Below are 14134 nucleotides of genomic sequence, written 5' to 3'. Positions count from 1 at the left end.
TTAGGAACTATTAGGAAGTGTGGCCTTGTTGGAGAAAGTATATTACGGAGGTTCAGCTTGAGGGACTTAAAACCCATACCAGGCACAGTCTCTCATACACTGCTTACACTTTGTGGCTCAGATGAGAGTTCTCAGCTAGTGCTCTGGCCTACCTGCCTTCTGTCATGTTCTCCCACCATAATGGTTATAGACTAACCCTCTGGAACTGTAAGCAAGCCCCAGTTAAATGCTTTCTTTTAAAATTTGCTTTGGTCATAGGCATTTCTCACAGCAACAGAACAGTAACTTAGACAATTAACAAGGATAAAATGTGACTTTCTAGGAAGCAAAATAATGTGACTTCTAGCTTCTGAATAAATGTCAGGAAACCACTACATTTTTTAATTGGTATTTAGATACCATTGATCTATAAATCTGTATATGTATATTTTTGAAAGATATAAGTCAGGGCTATGATTACAGTCATCAAGAGCTAGTTAAAGGGGAAAATGGAGTAATAGTAGTTAGATAGTGTTAAGTTAGTCATACAGCATTGAAATTTGTAGTTATCTATAATGAATCATGGTAAAAAAAAAAGTTTTACATATGAGGTTTATAATGTGAATATATCTTAAATTTAGCTACCCTAACATAAGCACACAGGCACACATGGTATTTATGGAGAAAAGATGGCTATATAATTTATCTTGAGCATTTCATAAAATACTCCTATATAGAAGTCATTTGATTTTATAGGTGAGGTAAGCATTTTCTTACATTTTGTTTTCATAGTTAAAATTTCTCAACTAATATTAAAAAAAATTCAGAATTTTCATGGTTATTCATACTGTTTTATGCTCAAGGAAAGCTACCAACAAATGGGACCCTAGTTTGCAGCTCAGTAGTAGAGTGTGTGCATTGGAGGGGGTGGGGTTCTTGGAAAACACTATGGCAACTGCCAAAGAACACTGGCATAGAAAGAAAGAAGCCTTTGGTTTGATTCTCAATACCATAGTGAGAAGGTTAGAAAGAAGAGGAGAAGGAGGAAGAGGAAAAGCAGGAGAAGAAAAAGGAAAGGAGGAGAAATAAAGGTAGGGAGAAAAAGTAGTAAGATTCCCATGTGATTTGAAGTAATTTAAAGATTGACATTATAATCCTTAAGGCATCTGTTCTTTCATTCACTCACTCATCCAAGCATTGACTTGGGAATACAAAAGCATGTTATTTTAGGAATCCTTAGTGTGGCTTATATTGTGAAAAGATATTCCATCTCAATTGTTACAACTTGTAATACACACTCAATCCAAGTTCTTAACAAGTGACCAGAAGAATTTAGCTGGCTCCCTATCTGCCCTATCTCTAAACAATCTCATGTAAATCTACCCTTCATTTTGTTTCCCAATAGTTTAAATCAACACCAATATGCATTATATGACACAATATGGGGAAATTATTACATTAAGTTTCAAAGAAACTTAGGGTGGTGTGATGCTTACTGCTATTTTTAGGTCATCAGTACTATTTTTGGATCCTGTCATCCCTGTTCTTCAGGTCCTCCTTGTTAGCACCTATGACTGTTCCTATAACTGCTATAAAAATTATCACAAACTTGCTGCTTAAATTATTCAGTTTTATTTTCAGACAAATCTAGAGGTCATATATCAAAAAATCCCTTTCAAAAATCCAAACCAAGGTGTAAGCAGGGTCTCATGCTCCCCTACCCCAGATTTCTAGATTCTGGTGATTGCTCAAATAGAATTGTGTCTATATTACTTCACCTCTACCTGCATGGTAACATGGCCTTTTTCTTTCTCTCTCTAAGCCCTTTCTTTGCTTCCCTAAAACAGGTCATGATGAATTCAACCTCTTCCTGATGAAGGACTCATTACGAATACCCTCCCCATCTCAAGTTATGTAACTTCATTATATATTCAAGGTACCTAAAGTATTTTGTATATATATAAAATGTAGTGACCTGTTCTGGGGAGTAAGGCATGAACATTTGGTGGGAAAGAGTCACTCTTCACTTTACTATGAAAATCACTTCATAGTGATTTTTTTTAGTGAATATTATTATTTTCATTAGTTCACCCTAAGATACTTAATTTTCATAAGTATCCTTGTTAATAGTATAAGAATAATCATGTGATAATATCAGCCCACCATTCCAAAAATTGTGTAAAATATTGCAATAATTAGTTAATGAATGCATTTTCCTGTCATCATCTTCAAAATTTTACATTTTTACTTCATTGTTAGGTTGATTATTTATTTTGATGTGCAGGTTGGTTTTATATCTAAGTACCACATAGCTTAGCCTCCTGGGCATCAGGATTATAATATATTAAGCTTTTTAAGCATCATTATACTATGCTCTTGGTGGAATGGAACCTTAGAATATTACAAACTTTAAATTTATATATTTAAATTTACTGACATACTGATGACCTTATCTGCAAATATCAATTGTTCCACTCTCAGGAACAGAAACAACAAAGATACAAACATATTTTCAGAAAAAGAAAAATGTAATAAGATGCTCAAAGCACTGTTGTTTCAAGCTAGCTCAAATAACAGCAGTGTCCATGCTTTTGTGTTTTCCGTTCTCCTTTGGTAGACACCCTTTCCTTTCTGCTACTCAGTAACATTCATTTTTTAGTCTTAGTTTCAATTCTCCTTTGCCTCTCTCAAACACATCAAATTGTACGCAAGTCCTCTGCACATAGCATAGTTCTTAAATTATTCATAAATTTACAAGCATTTATAGGGAGCCCCCATTATTACGTCCCAGTGAGCTGAGCAATGAGTCCTCTTCAGGCTCCAAAGCTCCCTGTGGATTTTCCTATTGTCACATGTAGGTGTTGTACTCTTTCCATTTATTTATGTCTCTTCCTTCCCCTCATGGATTATAGGATATTTGGTGGGCAGAAACTTTCAATTCACCCAGTCAATACATTTTCATTAAACTAAATTCCTTTTCTTATCAGCTATATTATGGGCAAAGGAATTTGGTTCTTCATTATCAGATCTCTGGGATCTTCTTGAACATTTGATTAGATTTGCTTACAACCTCAGTAGCTATTGTTGTGTGATAAAGCCTGAATTATTTTAAATTTTTAGATTATGATATTTCTGAATAAGTTCTGCTGATGGTCCAATCTATCACAGGTGAATTTGAATCTTGCTTTGCAGAGCTTCCTCTGTGAAAACTCAGAAAAGGGGTGATGAGATATGCCACTATAAAATTCAGTAGTAGTTACAGATAACATGTGAGGAAAATTTAAAGTACAAAGGGATCTATATCCAGACAATGTTTTGCCCAGTATTTACAAAAAAATAAAAAATAAATAAAAAATTAAAGTATCCCTTTAGGCATGGTAGTGCTACAAGAAGTACAGGAGCTACTCTGCATGCCTCTATGAATTCTCTGTCCAATAAGACACAAGTAAGCCAGCCTCTTTAACTTTACAAATGGCTTATAAAACAATGTATCCCTATTTGATATGTATATGCTACAGGAGGGAGAAATTCTTATGTCAAGATTATCTTTCTAATCTTGAGGTACATGTTGATTGGTTATATGAATGAAGGCATTGTGTTCAAAAAATAACATTTCAAAATATTTTTGGAAGACAAAAGTAATTAATAGAGAGGGAAGAAAAGGAAAGAAAAGCAAACCATCAAAAAGATCATGGACTCTACTCTGCATACAATTGTAAACGTTAACTATTGCGGATGAAAAATTGTTGAAAGTGCTTTCCTCACAAGTATGAGAACTCATTTGATCCCGAGAGACATGTGAAAATGCCAAGTTGATAGCAAATACTCACAATGCCTTAGATTTAGGACAATAGCATCCCTGAGGATCACTAGCTAGTCAGATTAGCCGAGCAGCTGAGTTCTAGGTCTCAATGAAAGCCTGTCTCAAAAATCAATGTGGATGGGCTCTCCTAGGAAACAACCCCCACATTTGCTTTACACTTACATGTGTAAGCACAGGCACACACATGCAGCAACATACACATACATGTGCACACATTTATACACATACAAACAATAAACACCAAATATTGAAAATCCTTTTATAGAAATACAATTTGATGTTCATACAATATAGATTGAAGTGGGAAGAGAGAGACAACTGAGAATATATTGCAACAATTTGGCAAGGGATGGTGGGAAATGAATGAGAGAACAGCTTAAACTCTTACAAAGTTAGAATAATTCGTAATTGACAGGAAGTGAAAATATGTGGTGAAAAAGAAGGAAATGGAAGATGTGAAGTGAAGATGACTTGGGCTTTTTTTTGTGGTCTGATATTATTCCTTCAAGATGCTCTTATGATATGGTCATATTTAATTCACTGAAGAAAAAAAAATGATTATGGACTAGAGATTCCTTGTCAGCCGTGATTAATGTACATGCCAAATAAAGTTATAAGAAGACGGGCTTTCCCTAAATACAGATGCAGAAAATCACAACTCTGGGCTAGAAAAAAAAAGTCTAATTCAGACATAAGAATACAAATAACACTGTTCTGTGTCCCATGTAACTAGATGATTTTCAAGTGAAGCATATGAGGGCAAGCACAAAGATTTCAACTATTTAAAATGCTTTAGATGAGCTATGTAAATGCCATGCCAACTATAGACTTGGTTTATTTTCCTAGTGGACATTGGCTGACAAAAGCCAATCTAACTATTCTATTGATAAACACCAAAATAAAATATCTCCGGATCCAGTCTTAAGTATAAGTGACAGTCAATTGTCAGCTCTCAGCACAGATCTCATGACAATCTGCAAAAATAATTATATACAAATAATGCACACAGATGTGATGACTGGGATCCTTGACAATATAGCAGCGTATGCCAAAAGAGTCAGCACTTGGAAATGTGATGTACTAGACAATAAGAAAGAAATACAATTTGTTTCCTCTAAGCTAATTTGGGATGGATGATCAATCTATTTAATTATGCACTCCACAAATAAAAGCTACCTCACCCTGCAGTGAAAATAAAACTAATTACAGTAACAGCCACAAGGAAGTATAGGACTTGCCTGCATGCACAAAACACAAAACCACCATTCTTGTTAAGAACCAGCCCATCATAGCCTTCACCACAGCCTCCAACCACCAACCATGCCTGTTGGCCTCCCAAATTGATCTTGGAACCCTTAGAATATCTGTCTTTGCTGCTAGCAAGCCTGGGGCATATTATGTTTTTCTCCTTTCTCCCTAATACAGTATGGTGATGTTTGTTTCTCAGTGTCAAAACCACAAGAATTACAAGTTGCTTCCTATCTATGCCTCTACAGGAGCTGTCTTTGACCCATATTGGAAAAAAAAAAAAGGCTAACTCAAAAATAGCATCTCACGCAAAGCATTATGGCTCTATACTAAGAGCACTAAGTGGCCTTCTTTAGCTTCATAATCATCAAACACCAGTGCCTTGGCCTATGCCCTTTACAATAATCTAAGGTTTAGGGTCTGAGTCAAGGTACCAGCTAAGTGACAGACTCCGTTCTTAACTTTGAAATACTCCTGTCTTTCAATACATTTGCACTTTTACCATGGACCTTAGCAATATACTAAAGTTCTCTACAGACATTCTGTTTGTAACCTTTATGACAATAATACAAACTAATTATTATCTCCTCCAAAACTGAGAATAGCAACATTTGAGAGTTGATATCTTTGCTCAAGTTAATACAAGTTTTGTCCAGTGACTTCGAGTCTCAATGCTGAATTATACTATTCTCCCATGTCCCCTAGGACAGACTATTCTGTCCCTTACTTCTACAAAATGATGGCTATGCAGGTGAAGGACTTAGTAGAGGTCCTACATGCTTCTGAGGGAATATGAATAAAATTACTACATTTAGGTCATTTATGTGGTTTTGGAAAGGTTTAACTAGAGAATTCTTTTCTTATATTTTCAAAAATATGACCAAAACTGCAGGCTTTTACTTCCAAGTGTTTTCAAAAAATATCCAAAAAATATAGCTTATCTTCCCTCATGAAGAATTCTTGCATGCAAGCATGTTTGTGAGATGCAATTTGTTGACCCATAACTTATAGAAGATAGTGCATATGATTGTAGTGTCTTTTGAAATCCAACAACTGGCAGAAGGATATATTTATGGCTATAGGGATGCTCTCTGGAAACAGTGAAGTATGACAATGTGTTCAAACTTCAGGAAGCATGTGTGTTGCATCTAGGATCTAGACAGAACTCTCCCAAGGGACACCAATGGCCAGATACACTCTAAAATAATGTCAAATTACTCAAAATATTTCCCTTCTTTGTCCTAATCAAACTATGTTATTATGCATACCTCATATTGTATAAATGAAAATAATAAAAATATTAAAGAAAAGCCAGATGAGATACATCCTCTAGTAAGCACAGTATAGAACAAGCCTGATCATTTGAGTTTTATCCTCAGAACCCGTGTAGAAAACGCTGGATCAAGCAGCTGTTGTCTGTAATGCCAACTACAGGATACTTAAGGAACTAGAAAGCATCCTGTTCTTTAGGATTCAACCAGGAGACAGGAGAATCAGCTGAAAGCTGATGTAAGCAACCTAATGCCAGGAATAACAAGACTCACTCTCACACGTGGAAGTAGAGAACCATTGCCAAGAAAATTGTCTCTGGATCTCTACATGTGAACCGTGTAACATATTATTATAAACATGTGCACTCACACACAGACAGACAACACATACACAGAGAGAGACAGAGAGAAGGAGAGAAAGCAGAAAGATGAACTATTTTGAGAAAGAATAGAAAGGTCCGTAAAGAGATTGCTATAATAACCCTAAATATAAGGACACAAACTTAAGGGTTATTAAATAAACAATTCCATATATGTCTTCAAGTGTATGTATCATCAATGGTTTATAATGTGAAACTGTCCCGCAGTTTCATGAACCGGGTTCTGCCTCGACCGAAAGGAGAAAGGAGACCTGAAACACAGAGTTTGAGAACAAAAGGACACGAAGCCAAGTTGAGGGTTTCCAATCAAGGCTCTCCTTTACTTTGGGGGTTCAGCATTTATATACAAGAGAGCATAACTGAATCTCTAGGTTACGACGACATTTGAATAACATAAGGAATTAAGAAGGAGCCAGGAAGAGTCCGAGCAAAGTCTAGGAGGATGTCAAAGGGAAACTGGCTGCAGGGCTAAAGGTGTTGTCCCTTTAGCTCAGGGCGTCCCGCAGGTCTCAGCTCAGGGGAATGGCTGGAGGCGCAGTCCTCAGTAGGGGAGGAGGTCAACAACAGATGTCTTCAGGCTGTATACATGCCAGCCAGCAGGCGCACAGCAGGCATGAGTTGAGTCTGCAGTGGCAAACTCCTATGTCTTGCATCTGAGGGACCCCAACAATAATGTAGACTGAAAATCAAATTAAAAGGAAAAGGATAAAATCTAGAATATTAAAAGATCAGAAGTGAGTTGACATCTTACAAATGCTGCCTAGGAAAGAAACAATGGAAATGGAAATTTATAAAAACTCAAAGTTTTATAAATTCCTCTGTAACTTGAGAATTGGAGTCTCTTTATTAAAATGATTCAGTACTCACTGAAAATAGAGAAATCTTACTAATTTATGTTAAAAGGGATCAAAATACTTAATCTTAGAACACCATACACTTAAAATAAAAGAGAAAAATATGCTTTTAAAATAAAACAAGATAGTCAATAACAAACAAGAAACACCTATCAGTTTCCCAAGGGGCTCATACAATATAACAGCAGCCATGCTCAACCCAATCAAACATAAACTGAACTCAGGACTTGCCTCAGGACCACTGCTGAAGCCACCTGTTTCATCACAAATTGATTAGCTCTATCCTGAAAACTCAAAATAGAAATGTTTTAGAAAATGAAACTTTTTACTACTCACAGATTCACAAGGTTTCATATTTGGCAGCCTATGGATGTCAAATTTTTAAAATAGCAAGACTTACCCTGTGCTGTTAGTTATGGCTCAGACCCAAGGATTACAGTATAGTTGATAATATTTCTTCCTGACCAGTTTTTTCTTTATTAGTCAGTTTATAATTTTTTTGCTTTTTTTATTAGACATTTTATGTATTTACATTTTAAATGTTATCCCTTTTCCCAGTTTCCCCTCCAGAACCCCACTATCCAATTGCCTGTTCCCCTGCTTCGGAGGGTGCTTCCCCTCCCACCTACTCACTCCCACCTCACTGCCCTAGCATTCCCCTACACTGGGGAATCAAGTCTTCACAGGACCAAGGGCCTCTCTTCCTATTGATGCCAGCCAATTCCAACGTCTGCTACATATGCATCTGGAGCAATGGGTCCCTCCATGTTTACTCTTTGATTGGTGGTTTAGTCCCTGGGAGCTCTGGGTAGTCTGGTTGGTTGACATTGTTGTTCTCCCTATGGGGTTGCAAACCCCTTCAACTTCTTCAGTTCTTTGTCTAACTCCTCCATTGGAGTCCCTGTGCTCAGTCCAATGGTTGGCTGCAAGCATCTGCCTCTGTATTTGTCAGGCTCTGGCAGAGCCTCTCAGGAGACAGCTATAACAGGCTCCTGTCAGTAAGCACTTCTAGGCATCCAAAATAGTGTCTGGGTTTGATGTCTGTATATAGGATGGTAAGGAAAAGTGATTGTTGCTTCCTGTTATTTTTGTTGTTAGAGGTGGAATTATGTTTGTGTGGCTATCTTCTTTTAGGTTTGTTGAAAGATTACTTTCTTGCTTTTCCTATGGTGTAGTTTCCTTCCTTGTTTTGGAGTTTTCTACCTATTGTCCTTTATAGGGCTGGATTTGTGGAAAGATATTGTGTAAAATTAGTTTTGTCATGGAATATCTTGGTTTCTCCATCTATGTTAATTGAGAGTTTTGTTGGGTATAGTAGCCTGGACTGGCATTTGTGTTCTCTAAGGGTCTGAATGACATCTGCCCAGGATCTTCTGGCTTGTATAGTCTCTGGTGAGAAGTCTAGTGTAATTCTGATAGGTCTGCCTTTATATGTTACTTGACCTTTTCCCCTTTTACTTTTAATATTCTTTCTTTGTATTGTGCATTTGGTATTTTGATTGTTATGTAACAGGAGGAATTTCTTTTCTGGTCCAATCTATTTGGAGATCTGTAGGCCGTTTGTATGTTCATGGCCATCTCTTTCTTTAGGTTAAGGAAGTTTTCTTCTATAGTTTTGTTGAAGATATATACTGACTCTTTAAGTTGGGAATCTTCACTCTCTGCTATATCTATTATCCTTAAGTTTGGTCTTCTCATTGTGTGCTGGATTTTCTGGATGTGTTGGGTTAGGATCTTTTTGCATCTTGCATTTTCTTTGACCATTGTGTCAATGTTGTTTTATGGTATCTTCTGCACCTGAGATTCTCTCTTCTATCTCTCGTATTCTGTTGTCACCAACATGCATCTATGACTCCTGATCCCTTTCCTAGGTTTTCTATCTCCAGGGTTGTCTCCCTTTGTCATCTATTTATTGTTTCTATTTCCATTTTTAGGCCCTGTATGGTTTTATTCAATTCCTTCACCTGTTTGGTTGTGTTTTCCTGTAATTCTTTAAGGTGTTTTTGTGTTTCCTCTTTAAGGGTTTCTACCTGGCAGATCTTAAAGAGCACAAACCTGTCTCTCCTTCAGATTGAACTGTCACTTTCAAATCTAAAGGTTTTCCTCTGGTCTTTGTTTTGCTTATACTTTTTTAAAAAGTATTTATTTATCTTATGTATACTTATTTATCTTATGAGTACACTGTCACTCTCTTCAGAATACCAGAAGAGGGCATCAGATCACATTACAGATAGTTGTGAGCCACCATGTGGTTGCTGGGAATTGAACTCAAGATCTCTGGAAGAGAAGTCATTCCTCTTAACCACTGGGCCATCTCTCCAGCCCTTGCTTTTACTTTTAATCTCTTTAATATTTTGCTTTCTCTCTTCTTGATCCTCTGTTCTTCCCACAGTCCTTTTCATGTATAAAATTCCCATCTTTTGAGCCCTAAAGGAATTGATTAGTGTGGTCATACAAACCCCCTGGTAGCTTTCTTTTTTTTTATTTACATTCTTTATTTATTGGTTATTTTATTTATTTACAGTTCAAATGTTATCTCCATTCTTTGTTTTCCCTCCTCAAACTCCCTATCCCATTCCTCTCTCTCCTGATTCTCTGAGGGTGCTCCCCCACCCACCCATCCATCCCACCTTACCACCCTAGCATTTCCCAATGCTGAGGCATCAAGCTTCCACAGGACCAACTGCATCCCCTCCCATTGATGCCAGATAAGTCAATCCTCTGCTGCATATGCAGCTGGAGCCAAGGGTCCCTTCATGAGTCACACATGATTCTAGTAGGTAGCTTCCTTTCATGAATCAATCTCATTCTCTAAAGCTGCCTTTACTAGCCCAGATTCAGCCCACCAAGCACTAATGGCCTGACTGGTGGTTGTTTACTTAATGGATAGAAACATAAGAAAACATCTTCTCACTTCATTTCACCTAAAAGCAATCTTTCATTTACAACTTTCACACATCTTTCTCTTTTCTTATAAAAATATGAACACAGTTAGAATTGCTCCTGTGTCAAATCCTGATAAGAAGATAAAACATCCCTCTTATACCATATGTCTTCAGAGAGTTAAACCAATAAAAATCATTTCCGCATTGGACTGAGCACAGGTTCCCCAATTAAAGAGCTAGAGATAGGACCCAGAGAGCTGAAGGGGTTTACAGCCCCATAGAAGGAACAACATGAACCAACCAATACCCCCAGAGCTCCCAGGGACTAAACCACCAACCAAAGAGTACACATGGAGGGACCCATGACTCCAGCCACATATGTAGCAGAGGATGGCCTTGTTGGTCATCAATGGGAGGAGAGGTCCTTGGTCCTGTGAAGGCTCAATGCCCCAGTGTAGGGGAATGCCAGGACCAGGAAGTGGGTGGGTTGGTGAGCAGAGGGAGGAGGGAGGAAATAGGGAGTTTTTGGAGAGGAAACCAGGAAAGGGGATAACATTTGAAATGTAAATAAGAAAATATCTAGTAGAAAGAAAGAAAGAAAGAAAGAAAGAAAGAAAGAAAGAAAGAAAGAAAGGAAGGAAGGAAGGAAGGAAGAAAGAAAGAAAGAAAGAAAGAAAGAAAGAAAGAAAGAAAGAAAGAAAGGAAGGAAGGAAGGAAGGAAGAAAGAAAAATTCCCAAATGCTAAGTTTGATATTCAATATTAAAGTTAAATGTTTGTGTGATAAGTAATATTCAGGATGGGGCAAGAGCGCTATTACAAACTGTTTGAGGAATCATATAAAAATATGACAGATGCAGCATCACAAATCACTTCAGCACATTGTCTGATAGATACATACAGCATGCAGTGTATGTAATAATCCTAAGGAAGCTGGTGGAGACTGCATAGAACATTGTGGCTTCTTGCTATCCATGTAGAACATCTACACAGTGCACAATGAAGTTGACAGTTGCTTTTTTTAGGAATAAAGACAACTTTGAGACCAGGCACCACAATGAAAGCCTCATTTTGGAAACACTGGCATCACTATGACCTGTAAGACCGACAGCATCACAAACCAAATCAACTAGGAGTCAGTGCAAGGAGAGTGGATGGCATTAAAGAGGCACAGTCAAACTGGACATTAGGTGGCCATTAGGAAGCTAGTCTTCAGATGATGTTCCAAATAAAAAGCCAAGGAAAAATCTAGAGGTCCTTATACCATCTTCAGTGAAATCGCTGTTTTTGTTCACTGTTAGTGAGACTGTGGAGCAAGCATTGAACACAATAGTATAGGCCACTGGGCTTACTTTGTCAAAGCTCCAACTCTTGGAGATCACAAAAAAATCTGTACAATGAAGAACACCTAAGATTGAACATTAGAAGCCCCAAGCAGGATAAAAGTAAATCTAATAACAATAAGAGGCTTTACCTCATTTTCAAGAGATAAAGTGCAAGGTGATTTTTTTCCCCGCTGTGAAGACATTGATTTTGAGAACAGCCTGCAGCATTTAATAACCTTTTTTCTTTAGCAACCTCTTGAAGAAAATTGGGATAATATATTTTATTGCTTTGAGTTCATACCTAAAGTAATGAGATGATTAATTTAAACATAGAAATTAAACTCATCCTGTAATAGTCTTGCAGAAACTCTGCCGATAAATAACCATTCTCTCTACCTTGTTTGATACAGTTCTTCAAATTGTGGTTATCATTTTTATGTATCTTTTTTCCCCATTGTTAAATAAAATGTAAGAAAAATCTGAATTAATGCTAATTTCTAGCAACAGCATAGTTACTTAAAAGTGCATTTTAATTGTTATTACAAAACTGTGTAAATTTTAAGAGGATCAGATTCAACATTTTGAGAAACAAGGACCAATAGATTTTGAGTTATTGCTGGACATATTTCTTGTAGAAGGATGGGGTCTCACACAGCTGAAATGAATGTGCAGTGTTCTGTGGGTTCCCAGTGGAACAATGCATGTTACATAGCAACAGCTGCTGAAGAGAGAAGCACACAGTAGCTTCAGATTTTTCCCACTTGGCAAGATGATTTCATCCACTCGCAGGCAATGTGTACAACACCAATACCATTTACAACACATTCTGTTATACAAGCCTGTGGCTTTTTATTGGGTTCAATAACCATTAACACACTGCATTTTGCATTTGCAAAGATTTTTTTGCAAATGCTTACCAATATTCTTAGAGCAAGTATAATTGTCCATTGAGTGTGTGTGTGTGTGTGTTTATTAAAGGACAATGGTATTTTGATCTGAGTTTGGGTTTATACAAAAACCCAGGCAGGATTAAACTCATTTCCCACTTCTTATTTCACTTGAACATGCATGTATGTGAACAAAACTAATAATAATAGAAATACTAAGTTGCACACTATCATGGTATTTTTGAGCTGACTGGGTTGAATGTGTTATGGTGTCCTTTGATTGCTTTAATTTCTATGTAATCATAGAGCAGTTTGGTTTTTGTCTTGTAAATAATGGTGGTTTGGAACCACTACAAATTGTGTAGCAATTTGGCATATTTGGCAGCAGCATGTGGCAAGCAAACCTCGACCAGTAAATTAATCCCTCATAGCTTTTCTCCAGGAATTCAAAACATAAAGGACAAAATGATGTGCACACAAAGTACTTTGAATAGAAGTGAAAGCTCATTGCTGCTTATGTAAAGGAAGACAAGCAGGTCAGACTACCTGCTGCAGAGAGGTGAGCAGCAGGTCAAACTACCTGCTGCAGAGTGCTGAGCAGGAGATCGCAGCTCTTGGTCTAGCTGAAAGGGCATGAGCCTCAACATCAGAAGCCCTGAAATGCGAAACATCTCTAATCCAGTTAGATAGATAGATAGATAGATAGATAGATAGATAGATAGATAGATAGATGATAGATAGATAGATAGATAGATAGATAGATAGATAGATAGATAGAGATATTTCAGAACACTTAAGGAAATAAACACTTAAGGAAATAAAGTCTGAACCAGATTAAGTTTTACCTCTGTGCAAAGACTCTCTACAGATAAACAGTAACAATAACAGTGACTTAAATTGGGGAACAAGTTTTAATATACATTTCTTCAAAGATACACAAATGACTAAAAAGTGCATTTAAGAAACATCATAAAAACTGAAGCTCAATAACCTGGTGGGGAGGGCGTTCCAGACAGAGATCCGAGAGTGGGAAAGAGCTCTTAGGCAGACTGTCATGAAGGAATCAAGGAGCTTTTAGAAATGCTGTCTCTGCCTTGTTAAAAGGGCCCAGAGTAATGTCAGGAGACAGATATCAATCTGTGAGGAACATGGAAAGGACAGTTAGCCACTTGTCATCTTACCCCCTAAGGTCGTGATCATTCAATGTTCCCCTACAGATACTAACTCACATATTGGGTAAATTTTAGTTACACTTCTAAACAATTGGTGGTGAGCCTTGAGCAAATTTGAATAGGAAATGGTAAAGAAAGAAGATGGCTCAGTGGGTAAGGGCATACAGAGCCAAACATGACAACTGAGTTCAATCTCCAGATGCTACATGGTAGAAAGAGAAAATGGACTACCAGGCATTGTCTTCTGAATGCACACCACACATACGCGCGCACACACACACACACACACACACACACACACACACACACACA

At 37.3% G+C, this 14134-nt stretch overlaps 1 long non-coding RNA gene across 1 annotated transcript in view; it reads left to right on the top strand.

Annotated features, from left to right (window-relative positions):
• The first annotated feature begins 966 nt into the window (after positions 1 to 966).
• Positions 967 to 14134, top strand: part of LOC116076395 — a 13793-nt gene continuing 625 nt past the window's right edge. Inside the window, exons 1-2 of the long non-coding RNA XR_004112928.1 lie at positions 967 to 1070; positions 1827 to 1915. This is a non-coding gene — a long non-coding RNA (uncharacterized LOC116076395). The remainder of the gene's footprint in view (positions 1071 to 1826; positions 1916 to 14134) is intronic.

This window comes from Mastomys coucha, unplaced genomic scaffold (genome assembly GCF_008632895.1).
Source record: "Mastomys coucha isolate ucsf_1 unplaced genomic scaffold, UCSF_Mcou_1 pScaffold4, whole genome shotgun sequence".
NCBI classification, from domain to species: Eukaryota; Metazoa; Chordata; class Mammalia; order Rodentia; family Muridae; genus Mastomys; species Mastomys coucha.
Note: the sequence above shows the minus strand (reverse complement) of the source record. Positions and strands in the feature narration are given on the sequence as shown.